The sequence below is a fragment of the Corvus cornix genome, chromosome Z (genome assembly GCF_000738735.6).
Source record: "Corvus cornix cornix isolate S_Up_H32 chromosome Z, ASM73873v5, whole genome shotgun sequence".
NCBI lineage: Eukaryota > Metazoa > Chordata > Aves > Passeriformes > Corvidae > Corvus > Corvus cornix.
The window spans coordinates 59,935,385-59,949,231 of record NC_046357.1 but is presented as its reverse complement, the minus strand read 5'-3'; positions in this window follow the sequence as shown (position 1 = coordinate 59,949,231).

Below are 13,847 nucleotides of genomic sequence, written 5' to 3'. Positions count from 1 at the left end.
ATTTTTTTTATATTGAAGTCTAGAAAGAAGCAGAATGCTGATGATAAAAATACAATTAAGAACAATCCTATCTTCCACTCCTTAACATGACAGATGTGTAGAACACTTTATATCTATGCTGCTGGAACAATAAAAATAGGAATCAGTGGTTTGTTCCCTTACATTTTGCTGAAAATTAAAATAGGCACCTTCACATTACTCAGTTTCATGTGATAGAAAAATTTCAGGGTCCTGAATGTCTTCACAGCTCCAGAGATTAGTAATGCATTACAACTGGCTTACAAAGCCAGAAAGTTTAAACTGGCCATCCAATCTGAACAAAAAGAAATTTGAATGGCTTTGCAAGTCATGTGTTCTTTATGAATCAATCTAATAAAAAGGATCTTACACTACTCTTTGTTTATTGGTTAGAATGTCACAATTGTATGTGCTATTATTGTAGCTCTCCTTCACATTAATTCTGTCACCTCATAGGCTTTCCTCTTTTAATTTCTATGATTTAATTTTATTTAATTGCTGCTATTTTACAAACCAACAGACTTAATTTCATTTCAATATAATATGAAAAGATGCTTCCACTGTAAATGCTCAAGGGGAAGGCAGGGTGTGGTATCTATAGCTTACTCAGTAAACTGGACCTAACTGGCCTCTGCTTGAACCTAGTGCTATTTAGATGCTTTGGCATTTCTCACACTTGTAGAATGGCTATGTTCCCAGGAATAGTAACTGAGCATGTGAGTTCCTTTTAGCAACTCTCCAAGCCCTGAATAGAGTTGCATTTTCTGCAGTCCAATTCTATGCAGCAGTGATAGCCCTTTCTTAAAATACAGCCTTCCTTCTCCTTAGTCCATCTTGGACAAATATCTGAAAATTAATATGCGAGCTTACAAACTTACATAGGGTAAAAATGGCTAATTCTTAGGAAAATTAGTTTTTTAAACTTCTCAGCAACCTACTATATCCCAGAAGTCTAACTTCAGCCATTTAGTCTTCATTCTCTCCAGGGTTAAACCATGAATCCTGAAGCCACAAAATTGTTTTTATTTCTATAAATCTATTAGAAACTCTAAACTGTGAAGCAATGAGAGCACCAGATGTCTGTCCATTTCCATTAGCAAGACTGAAACCTCAAACAATACTGGCATCACTAAAGGAGGAAGCTAGATACAAGGGGTATCTGCGGTGGCACAGGGGAATCAGTCATGGCACTGACATAATTTTGGCCTATTGAGCACAGTTCACCTGCAGCAACCTTGGGCAAGTGTATGCAGCCTGACATGTAGTAAAATACTATATTTTCATGGCAACTACTTAAATAAGGGAAGTTTTAATGGTTTGGGGTTTTTTCCTCTCTTTTTTTTACAGAGATGTAGAAGAGATGTGGAAAATCAAGAGAAACACTTTCTTACCATGAGGTGAAAATGGGGGAGATAACTAGCAAAAAACACTACTAACAAACTACAAATCCTTTTTTGTTTGTTTGTTTGGATATATACAGTAATTTTTTTAATAAAGTGTTGCTTCTCTTCTAGCATCCCTTGGCTTTCCAAGTAAAATACGTGTGTCATGGGTTAGCAAGCATAGTCCTGGAAGTGATGTTCTTGCAAAGGGGTGCTTACAGCTCCTCTATGACCTGATAGAACCTATCAACTGGCTAGTTTGAATATGGACAATTTTTTAAGCCTCTTAGAATTTTGACCACCTCTGTGGTCCACATTTAAGAATGGACAAACCCCGGGAAAGCTCTCTCTTGCTTCCAGCCAGAGGACTGGTAACTGGGCTGGGCCCGTGTGGGGCCCAGCGGCCCTGCCGGGCCCTACTCAGGTCGGGCCACGCCGGGCCCCAGCCATCCTGGAGCCGTGCAGCCCTGTTCCACCTGTGGCCCCCCCACAGCCCTGTTACGTGCAGAGCAGCCCGGTTTCTCTCCCCCTCTCCAGTGTGGCCAAGATTCAGCTGAAGCTGCTCTGCTGCCCGGCAAAGATCATGTGACCAACAGTGATAAGCGAAATTCCAGCTGCAAGGCCTGGGTGAGATTAACTCTTTTAGTGCTATGAAGAGCTGAAAACCTGAGGGAGGAGAAAGAGGAGATGCTTAAAGCTGAAATTCTGTTGTAAAGCTGTGGTGGTGATGGACTATGATATATCAGAGTACCCGTTGTAATTTCAGGAAAGCATGGAGGGTGGAGCATTCAAACTGTACTTGTGAGCAAAAGCACCTGTGCTGAAACAAGCAAATGCTGAAGCAGCTGTAATTTGATGAGAAGTTTGAACAGGGAGAGATGGAAGCGATGAGGACTCTTGCTCCAGCTGGAAGGAGAAGACCTCTGTTCCTAGAGATGCTCCCAGAGATAGTCCTAGAGATGAAGATGATGAGGACCCTTTTCTTCCCAGGGAAGAGGAGGGCCTTTATTCTTAGAGATAAAATGCTCCCAGAGATGGGTGAAGAGAACTTTTGTTTCTGAATGGCTCAACCTTAAAATGGTACCCCAGTAGCTCAAGATTGGACCCTCGAAGTCAGTTGTGGGAAAAGCTGTAAGTCGTGGGAGGGGACTCTCACATGCAAGCAGAGAACCAACCTGGGTGGCTGTCTCATTGTGGTAATGTCTCCATAGTATGAGCAAGAGAGACTCCTCTTCCTAAAGGAACTGAACAAGGATATTATGGAAGTGGTAAACAGACTGAACATCTCAAGGGTTGTCTTTTACATTGTCAGTGGGAGAAGGGAGAAAGGTGGGGGAAGGAGACGTGTTCTGATGGTGTGGTATGGGTTTTTTTCCCCCTTCTTTTAGGTCTATTAGTAAACTTCTTTATATTCTTCCAAGTTTTGTGCCTGCTTTGCTCTTCTCCTAATTCTTATCTCACAGAAGATAAACAGTAATTAGTATTTTGGACCAAACCACTACACTAAATTGGTGTTTCTGCCCAGTTAAAACTGAACCCACTACAATGTGTAATATACCTAAAAAGCTTACAGATATGGTTGTTGTTGAAAATCCTACCTTACCTGTGCTCAACTGTCTTTCTCCACCCTGAACTCCTAAACCCTCAGTGCCTTCTATTCCCTCATGCAACATCCTCCTTCAATGATCAGAGAGTCTTTGTTATATCCCCTTACAACCAAGTGCAGTGAAAAGGTACATGTACCTATTAATTCTGTCACTAACTGCTAGGACAGAGCCTGATGTTTGCTTTTGACAAGTCCAAATGTGGAATCAGGTGCCAGAACCAAGAGCAGAAAACTACTCTCTTCATTTTTACTGAGCCCTCCAAGCAAAACAAAACAACAACAGACAATAAGAAAGCACCACTTCAGTCACCCCCGCCTCCCCTCATAAAACCTAAACCAAACAGAACACAAAACAAAACCCTAGAAGTCAGGTGTAGATGAAGAAGACTGGAAAAGACTGAGTGGAAGGGAAACAGGCAGACAGAAGAGGAATGGAAAAAGTGTTATCAGATGAAAAGTGAAGGACATTCTGAAGAACTCAGCTGGTAGAGAGTGAGCTAGAAAGGCTCTACCTTCAAGCAAAGAGAGATGGAAAATTAATGGCTTCTTGGTCTTACATGATGGTTCATAATGGCTTGGAGCAATAATGAGGAATTTAACAGCTGACTGGGCTGTAAGTGAAAGAGGCAAAAGAAGAAGAAATGAATTCTTAAATTTTTTTTGGCAACCTATTCAGTGGAACCTATTCAGAGGAAGGTATCCCTTCCCATTACAGGAGGAGTGAACTAGGTGTTCTTTAAGGTCTCTTCCAAACCAAACCATTCTGTGAGTCTGACATTATTGGACTTCGGCTGGCAGTTCACTGACAGAATGGAAATTAGACAGTCATTAGCAAGCTCAGGACTAACAGAGTAAGAAAAGTAAGACTGAAACAACAAAGCTTAAAAGAGGGCAGGAACTGAAAGACATAGGTGAGAGAAATTATGTTGAGTCAGGAAGCAACTGCATGTGAGAAAGAAAGCAATTGAATGTGAAAAAGATGTGGTTGAAACTAAAGCCTGTGATCACACAATTAAATGTAATACTGAAAATACGGAGCAAGACAGTTTGTGCTACAAAGAGTTGCATTTCTTCTTGCAACACTGTCCAAACTTGTGAGTGCTTAATTTCTGGGTCTGGTATTAGAGTGGATACACACCATTTGCAGGAAAAGGTAATTTTGCTAACAAGGAAAGAGGTAGCAGGCCTAAATCTTAACTGAATACTCCTGCTGCCTTGTGTCTGCCCTTTAATTGCAGTTATTATAGCAGGAAATTCACATTTTCTCCAAAGACTTGAACCAAAGCCACTAGTTATAAGCCATGGTTATAAGCCATGTGGTTAAGAATGTTTTCATCATATGCTACAAGGGTTTAGCATTTTGTCATGTATGTTAGTCTTGGAAATGGTAAGAAAAATTTGAAGGATTTGCGAAAGTATGTCTATCCCATGACTTACCTTCCCAAATCTTTTTACAGAGAAATACTGCTTATATTTCTTCATAGTAGGAAGAAATGAAGTTGCACTGACAACCATGATAACTTAGATAATCAGTAATTTAAAAAGAAAAGTTCAATCAAAGGAACTGTTTTTCACAGGACAAAATTGTAGAATTGACTTTTTTAGGTTGGAAAAGACCTTCAGGATCATCAAGTCCAACAACTCAGAGCAGGGACAAAAAGATGCTGAATTGTTGAGCCAGGTGCAAGGAATCTGTTCAACCAAAATCATAAAATCATTGTGGAATAGCTGTTTTCCCCCACCAGTGCTATCCACGTGGGGTGCACTGATGCTGGCAGAGACCCTACTGAGAAAGCAAGATAGGGCTGTACAACTGATCAGCATCCTCAGGCTGTACCAGGTAAAGCTGAAGATACAACAGGCACAGATGTACTTTGGCAAATCACCAGGAAGTTTAAAGCACATAACAGAACACATTAAAAACATAAAACTCTCTAGAAATCTCTGTCCTTGGCACCCACAAAGCTTCATTGCATTCCTGAGCCAATACAAATTGCTACAGCATTTTTTACCCAACCATGACCCATTCACTAAACTGAGCCAGGACATAGCACAGGACTGCTCATGGCCAAGACTCAACTGAGTTAAGGCTGCATTTGAGTATGTAATGTTGCTGACACACTCTGAAAAGAAAAGGAACTGTACAAAGACACATAAGGTGTAAGTTTAGCATGTTCCTATGTGCTCAGGGCAAGTTCTCCAAAATAATTTCTGTTTTGTGAACAGAACAGTATATGGTTTCTGAGACCACCCTCCTGTAGTGACAGCCAATTCAGTTGTTCCTTTTCTTTACAAGTTGCTAAGGAAAGAGAAAAATGCTTATTTTACTGTTTGAGTTTATCTTGCCAGAAGGACTGAAAGTTGTACTCATAAAAACTAAACAAAAACTGTTACTGTGCCAAATAATATTTTTGGTACTTGGGTGGCATACTTTTGATCCTTTCATGAGGATACGAGGCTTATGTGAAGAAAGACCCTGGTGTTATGGATCACAAAGGTGGTTGTTCTTCCAGTAGCAAGGAAAATCCTTCCCTGTGAACAGATGTAAACAAATTATATTTTGGAAGCAAAGTACCAGAAACTGAAGTAGTGATAACCTTTCAGAATAACAAAATATTTCATAATTCTACATTCAGATAAGCAAAAATAAGGTTTGAAAAGTTTCTAACTGAGAGACCAAGCTGAATTCACTCTACAGATAGAACATGATACAGAAGGGCCTGAAGAGATTTTTCTGAGAGCCTCAGAATACCTGGAAAGAGAACTAAGGTCTTTTGAACACAAATTCAGTATTGACTGTGTTATGCTGATGCATCCTGCTTTTTCCCCTGAGGTTTCTTCCCCTCTTCAGGACAAGAAACTATCCTTACATAAGTTCTACATCAACATGTCACAGACTAAAAATTGTACCCACAAATTTTCTCTAACTAATGTGTAAAATATCTTTCACCTGATCTTTCCACTATGGATGCTATTTTCTCACTCAGGCTGAGACTTTTAACAGAATAAAACTACCAGTGCTTGTGTGTAGTGCAACTCTGTCAGCAGTAAATACGAAAACAGCTCCAGCAAAGTAGTGACATCTGGAAGTGACGTCACAATAAAATAATACTCAATTTCACAGCAAAACCTGTCCCCATATTCAAGCTTTATGTTATGATATATCTGTGATATACGAAGGGCAGACAGTCAAAAGATTTAGAAATATGACTAGGCAACTCTCACACTTCCTCCTTGTTGGGGAGGATGAAAGTTTGGTAAGAAAGTTTCATAGATATGTAGGCTTGGCAGAAAGATCTCTGAATGTAGAAAATGAGGATGAGATAGAAATGAAAGCAAGTTTTGATACAGAGTAAAAGATGTTTTGCTGAAACACTGATCACTGAATAACTGAGAAGGCAAAGGGTGGAGATGAGTTGGAAGAAGATTTTTATGAATAGGACAAAGGTATGTGACTACAAACAAAGACATGTTTTTCACCAAGTAAATAAGTCTCAAGAAGAGCATAAGTAAATAGAAAATGTGTTTACCAAAAAGAGAGATATGGCAGGCAAACAAGAAATGTCGATGTAGGAAGAAAAAGAGAGGTCTGAGAATTTTCCATTGTAAGCTTAAATTGTAACTTATTCTTGTGATTGGATAATAATGACTATAACATGGTGAGGGTAGTAGCTATGATAGGCAAATATAAAGGTATTGTGTATGGTGCTTATTGGTTGTTATGTGTTAAGATACTCTGCAAAGAAAAGTCTCTAATGCTTTGTAACGTGAACAGAAAGTGGCTTCAGGTATGCTTACAGCTGGAGCTGACAGCTGCAGGGCTGGCTCTGGATACCCACTCCCTGAAATGCTGTAACTTCCCTATGCAATAAACAGCTTTCAAGAGAGCCGCCTGAAGTGCAGACATCCTTTGTGAAACTTTCTCCTATACCTCCTGTAATGTGTCATAACTGCAAAGGATGAGCATGATTCACAGGATGTTGTTACTCTTCTCCTTCCTTATGTGTCAGACCTGACTGATTCCAGAAGTTTGTTTTTTTTGATGTAGATGTGATGTAACCCAATGCTTGGGCCTCATGTGAGGGTTTTGGTCCAAAAACACTGGATGGTTGAAAATTTTTTGTCCCAAGAAAAAAAATCTTTTAAATTTAGATTGTTGCATTGACTAGCATTCTCTTCTTCACTTCATCTATGAAACTGACATGCGTTATTAATTTCACAACAAATAAAGGACACTCTTCTGTTTGTGCATTGGGAGCACAGCTCAATTAAACTTTTTTCAATCAGTGGCTCGAAATCCTTGGGAGATCTGTGGCCTGTTTCTCAGGCTTCCTTTACCAGCTAGTCTTCCTTTACCAACTGGTCTGAAATCTACTGTCAGTAGATTTCAAACTATTGTGCAGTGAGGGATCTGTCTGCAGGAAAATATGATGAAGTTCACAATTGGGAAAAAAGATTAAACCACTGGACTTGGAAGTTGTTGAGGTGGATGCATGCTCTTGAGTGTTGCACAGAATTCTACACACAGTCTCCAGTGTTGCTTACAGTCTTATAAAAATCAATACCACTCTGAGATGAATGCCTTCCACAGCCTTTAAGGTCCTTATACTAAGCTTGACCCATAGGTGCTGTACATTGTTCCATGTATTTTTAAAGTCTGGATTGCATAAATGGTATTTACAATCTCTGCTCAGTGGCAGTAATGGCTAAGGAAATCATGTATGTACATGGGTAAAGTAACAGGGAAAGAATAACAATGCTTTAGATACACTTCTGTGTTCTCTGTGTGCAATGATTAATGCCTCTGGAGTCAGCACATAAGTACCAGTTGCTCTGAGCACATTGAAAAAGTGAACATGTCTTCAGTTCTGATTCATCTGGGTTCTTGTACAAGCCTGTGAAACAGCAAGTGTAGCAGTCTCATCTCCTCCCTTTAAACGAGGCCAAGAAAATAATAATCAGTGTTTCTGAATGTTGTTCCTGCATTTCTTTTTCTATTATCTTCTCCCACATCACAGAGAGGAGTTCCAGAATGGCTTTAATAGCTTTTAGGTGTCATTAAGACAGTGTGTAAAAACTGATGGAAGTAAAATGTCCTGCTACTTTCTCACCACCATGTTCATGTTCTACTGCTCACTGGATTTTGGACACAGGACAACGCATGGCAGTGGTATTCTTCCTGAGGCTGCTGGGGAGGTAACAGTCTGTCAGTGCAACATACCTTTGATAGCTCTTTCAGACTTTCACAGTTCTTTTCCTTACAGCTGCATACAGTCTTAAATTTGGGGAAAGCCTGCTTTGGGGTGAATTGCCTACACACTGCTCCACCTGGAGGTTCTGACTTTGGTTGTTATGAACCAAACTTTTACAAGTCTATAAACATGCACCAGGCTTCATCGTGTTAGTGGATTTGAGGAATAGTCACTTTGATGATGGTTATTAATACCTCCTGTTAGTCTACCTGACCGCACTCACTTGCAGTGCTTCTTTAGTTCTAGATTATCTTCCTTCCTCCTAAGGGAACTACTTAAGAAGCTCAGCTTTACTCTCCCCAAGCAGGAGTCATGCAATGTGACGCCAGAGCATGACCAATGAACATCCCTCTCAAAACACCTCACCCTCCTCTGGGTGTTGGTTTGAATAAACAAATAATGATTGCTTCCTAGAATCGTCTGACAAAGAATACTGGCACTGTGAGGTAACTGGTTGAAAGCAGGAAAGGCAGGACTCCTGTCTACCACACCCTATGTTGTCATGTACCTGGAACTCTCTTAATGCTCATGCAGCCTTTGAAGACAAGTCGAAGATCCCATTTCTGTAGCCCAAACTCCACAGGTAGGTTATTATGAGAAGTACATTATCACAAAGTGAGAAATAACTCCCAAAAAACTCTCCTCCAAGAAATTATTTTTTTTAACCCTTAAATATTCACAGTGTGATATGACATAACTCCTGGTTAATTATCAATCAAACTTACTGCTGTACTATTGGAATCTGCCTGACATTGTGAACAGATTAAGGAAGTAGAAAATTTCTGCAGGTCTAAGGTACCCGCTGTCTGCCTTTCAACATATTCTACCAGCATTATTTTTATAAAGCGGAGCTAGAAATGACAATATCTGAGCATTCAGCTCAGTATGGTGAAGTATTTTATGTTGGCCAAAAGTTGAGGTCTGTGTGATTGCCCAATCAGTCAACTGCAAACCTTGTGTAATCTCTGGATTGAGCTAATATTTCAAACATCATTGAGTCAAATTCATCTTGGATGAATTCTAGCTGAGAGAGGGCCTGACTATAGGTGCCTACCTTTGTATCTGGGTCCAGGAAAATTCCAACATTGCAGAATCCTATTACAACTTTTTTGGTCCTCTAAAGTATCCTAAGGACTGTATTTAATAAATTTTAAAGAAATGTCTATAAAGAGATACATTATTATTAAATTCAATTATATAAATAATCTGAGCTGCTCTGCCTCATCCCTTAAATATAACATCGCTGTAAATAAATTTGCATTTGTTTTGTTGTTTCTTTCCATTTTGAAGTCTAGCACTCCTCAATAAGCATCATCTTTTATGGAAAGCAAAAAAAAGGAATAAACTGAGAACAAGTCTCTAAGCCTCTTCCTTCTCAAGCTGCCCAGTGTTGTCCTGTTTCATGACTTGTCCCCTAATTTCCCATGTGATTAGCTTCAGCAATCATTCAAGAGCTAAATCTGTGAAGAACTACCATTAAAATAAAGATCTCACCTTACAGGCTTGAAAGTAGTTGCCTGATTAAACTGCATGTCTGAAGTTCATAAAATCAAGTTGACAATGTGATCTTTGGAAATACAGGTGTGTTGCATGATGGTACTATTGGGTATTTTCACTTCCTGGACAGACAGTATTGTGTTCCAGACCTCATATGTTTAAGGCATCAAAAAAAACCAAAACGGTGGAATGATTTCAGTTTACTTTCAAAATGTTTATCATAACATCCACTCTCCAATTTCTTATGTAAAATAATTGTTTCACCTAAGGCAAGTCTACGGCTGTGCTCAGTAGAGTAACAGGAAGAAGCTTTTATTCCTTTGCTCTTAAAACTTGTGAGAGATGCAGATTGTGTGACAATAGAGAGCCTATCCAACAAGAGGCTGAACAGTTTGGTCTCTGTTCTATACACACAAGCATTCACACTTTGTTGGACTAAAATATCAAGACTTTCGGCTGCAGAAAGAATTAAATGGTTGGTAGGAGTATTTAACAAGGCATTAAAGTCAGTGAATATGCCTATCTGGACTTAGACAAACTACCTAGCAAACACTGATCTAAATGACCTTACTTAGAGATTCAAAGTAAGACATTCAAAATGCTCTGAATCTCACACAAATAGTGGGCATCTCAGAGATGAAGAATATAGAGTAATGAAGGAGGACTACAGAGATGCTATTCACCACTACAGGGAGTAAATTCATATGGCCAAAGCTCAGCTAAAGTCCAAACTAAGCAGCACTTTGAAGGACAATAAAAAGCCTTCTTTTTTAAATACATTAACTGCAAAAGAAGTGCCAGAGATAATATTGGTCCATTACTGGATTAGGTCAGTCACCTCAAAATCAGGATGCAGACAAAGCGGAGGCATTTTTGCCTTTTTGCCTCTAACATCAGCAACTCCTAAGCTCTCTTTTGGAAGGCTGTGATTATGGAAATTATAAACTCCCAGCTAACTCTGAGCTTGAGACTTGCTGCTTTAGCTGAATGCATATAAATTTATGCAGCCTAATGGGACCTGTGCCAGTGTACTGAAAAACCTGGCTTACGTCCTTGCAGAATCTCTCCCCATTATTTTTTCCACAGTGTTTGGAGTCTGGAGAGGTCCCAGTCAACTGGAAGCATAGCAAATGTTCTCCCAGTTTTCAAGAAGTGTAGGAAGGAAGACTCTGGTAATTGCAGGCCTGTAAGTCTCACTTCAGTGACTGGTAAAATTATGAATAAATTTATTCTGGGAGTTAGTGAAAAGTACCTGAGACACAATGCAGTCATTGGTCATAACCAGCACTGGTTCATAAGGGGCAAGTCCTGCTCCACTAAATTAATTTCCTTTTATGACAAGGTCACCCATCTAGTTGTCCAAGGAAAGGCAGTAGATATGGGTTCTTCGATATTAACAAAGCTTTTGATACTGTCTCTCACATCATCCTTCTGGATGAAATGTACAGCACGCAGCTACTCAAGTTCATTGTATGTTGGGTGAGCAATTGGCTGACTCAAAGAATTAAAGTAAATGGGGTCATATCAGGCTGGCAGCCAATCACCAGTGGGGTTCCCCAGGGCTCAGTATTCGGCCAGTGCTCTTTAGTGTTTTATAAATTATCCGGATGTGGGAATTAAATGAATATTAAGGAAGTTTGCCAGTTATACTAAAATAGGAGGAACTGTTAACTCCCTCAAGGGTAGAGAGAACTTACAGAGACATGTGGATAAACTAGAGAGGTGGCAATCACCAACTGCATGAAATTTAACAAGAGCAAGTGCCAGATTCTCAACCTGGGACAGAGTAATCCTGGTTATATATAATTGGTGGATGAGAGACTGAAGAGAAGCACCAAAAAGAAAGAGATCTGATGGTTTAGGCAGAGGCAAGTTGGATATGAGTCAACTTCATGCCCTGGCGGCCAAAAGAGCCAGATATGTCCTGGGGTGCATCAAGCACAGCACCCAGGAAGGTGCCTCGGTACAAGGGTATCAAACTATTAAGAGTGTGTCCAGAGAAGGGTGACCAAGGTGGTGAAAGACCCTGAGGATAAGGCATTCAAGAGCAGCTGAGGTCACTTTGTTCACCTTGAAGAAGGGACGGTTGAGGGTTGTCCTTTTCAGAGACTACAGCTTCCTCACAGCAGGCAGTGGAAGAGGGTCTCCCCTCTCTGGTGACCAGCAACAGGACATGAGGAAATGGAATGAAGATTCATCAGGGGAAATTCATACTGGACATTAGGAAAGTGTTCTTTATCAAGATGGTTACTGGAACAGGTTTCACAGGGAACTGGTCACAGCACCAAGCCTGTCAGAGTCCAATGAGTGTCTGGATGATGCTCTTAATCATCTGGTTTAGGTTTAGGTAGTCCTGCAAGGAGCAGGGCATTGGATTAGATGATCCTTATGGACCCCTTACACCTTAAGACACTTGATGAGTCTAAAAGGAAGACAAAGGATCTGTCCCACGAGACGAAAATGGAATTTACATACTGTTTACTGGTTTTGTTTACTTAAAGAGAAACCTGTTTCCTTGAAACACGTATAAGTTTAGCAAATCTTGTAATCCTGAAGATTTAACAAGGTGACTGTAACATAGGTGTATCTTTTAATCTTTGTAATTCAAAAGTGTAGCCATTGACTTGCTGGGTGCTATACTAATGCAAGGCCAGTGGGAAGTAAGAATCAGGCCACCAGATGGTAAAGCATAAATTCATGAATGCATTATGCAGTTTACTTTCTGAGTGTTGCTTATCCAGAAAGAAAGAAACAACTTATTTTCATTCTTTTTAGATTATTTAGAGTAGGATTTGGGGAATTTTTTTATCACTAAAACACCTTTTTTCAAACTAGCGTAAATTGTTTCATTTCTTCCTAAATTTTTATTTTTAAAAGCTTGATAATTCAGGTCATCAAAAATATTTAAAGAAAAAATAACATTTCAGAATTTTCTTTAGTTTCTTCAAATATAAGGTCTGAATACAGACCTTTTTTATAGGATGCTGCTTGTAGAACAAAGTAGTTTTATAGTTCAATGGTATAACAACAGTCATGTAAATTTAAACTTTTACTTACCAAGGTGTTCATAGCTCACAGAGGAGGAATTTCAGTGTGATCCCTACTAATTTACGGAATGGCATAAATCAATATTAACATGAGATTATACAGAAACTAGTCTGTAAATATCAATATACTAAAATAGAACTTCAGAAAATATTTAGGGGTGGTAGCAGTAAGAAGGAAGATTCTTATTTGGTGTGAGTTGCTGGTTTTGGCTTTCTTTTCTGAGAAGAATATCGATAGAGTTTTTGTCATATGAACTAAACGTTTATGACAAATATGAGATAAATAAATGTCTTTTCACGTGTCTTACACACAGGATTTCCAGACTGTTACAGTGATAAAATAAGAGTCCTGGTCTAAAATCAATGCACCTTTAAGATATCAGATACATCTGCAGATTTTTTGCTTGACTGTACTAAACCCTTGCAGAGGTGTCTGATAATAAATCTTACATTTTAAGGTACTGATGAAATTATTCCCCAGAAAGCATCCAGTTTGCTGTAAAAACATTTTGTTTCCCTGAGTTCACCACACCACACTTTGTGATTCTAGTTGTTATAGAGGACCTGACACTCAGAGTGGCTAGACTCACTTTCTCAACCCCCTTGACACGTGTCAGCTGTGGCTCCACAGATGCGGCTATTCATACTTTTGTGCCTAAAATGTTCTTCGGTGCAGTGGGACCAGGTGCATCATGGGACAACGAGCAACAGGACACTTCCAGCACTGCTATCTGCACAGCCAACGTGTGCCTTGCTATCACTTAGAGCAACTGACTCAGCTTGCAAGCTTTGCTTCTTAAAGAGGAGGGGGATAAAAAAACCCAGAAATATTAACGGGGGGTGGGAGGAATGCACTTGCCTGCAATAAAACCTGTCTGATGAGTGGGAATACCATTCACACTGTACTTACGCTCCTATTCCTGTTAGAAGGGGTGACTTTTTCTCTTTTCTTTTTTCACCTTCTTCCCTTTTTCTTTTCCTATTTATTTTCCTAGTCCTTCCTGTCATTCTTTTTCTTCTCCCTTGTCCTTTTTTTTTCCCCTTT